Genomic DNA, 641 nt, shown 5'->3' with positions numbered 1-641 from the left:
TGCTCCGAGGGAAGCCTGACAGGTGTGATTATTCCCTATTAACAGTCTAGAAGAAGAGAATGAACAGGCAGGAAGTACAAGCAGCAGAGCTTGTATAGGGGTATCTGACTCTATGGACAGAGCCATCTCAGTGTAAATGATAGCACCAACAGGAGCTCCTGTGAGCCAACAAGGACAAGGAACAGCTAGGCTGGGAATCAGGAGCACACATCAGCACCCTGACCCCAAAGCTGTACAGTTTGTTCTTGGTCTGGTACTGGATCTGCAGGTTGGTGGCCCTGCCTGTGGTTGAGGGTTTGGACCTTGATGATCCTTGGGGTCCCTTCCAACCCAAGCCACTCTATGATTCTATTCCTGACCCAGGCTGTGCCTCAACCAGTGTAAAAGCACAAGAACAATGGGTGTTGGGGGGGGAAGGAAAAAGAAAAGCAACAGAAGCATAAGAATGAAGCAGAGAAAGGAATGCAAAGCTGGCAAGATGAGAAAACCTAGGTGAATATGTGATCCCTCCTCCCCAGCCAGCAGAAGCTTGCTCTGTAAAAAAGATTTTCTCTGAAATAATTTGCATTTGCTTCCAAACTTAGTGCAAATCTGTCACCAGTAACTGAAAGCTCCACTTCAGAGCTCAAATGGTGACTACA

This window comes from Meleagris gallopavo, chromosome 21, assembly GCF_000146605.3.
Source record: "Meleagris gallopavo isolate NT-WF06-2002-E0010 breed Aviagen turkey brand Nicholas breeding stock chromosome 21, Turkey_5.1, whole genome shotgun sequence".
Classification (NCBI taxonomy): Eukaryota; Metazoa; Chordata; class Aves; order Galliformes; family Phasianidae; genus Meleagris; species Meleagris gallopavo.
The sequence above is the reverse complement of the archived record's forward strand: the minus strand, read 5'-3'. Positions refer to the sequence as shown.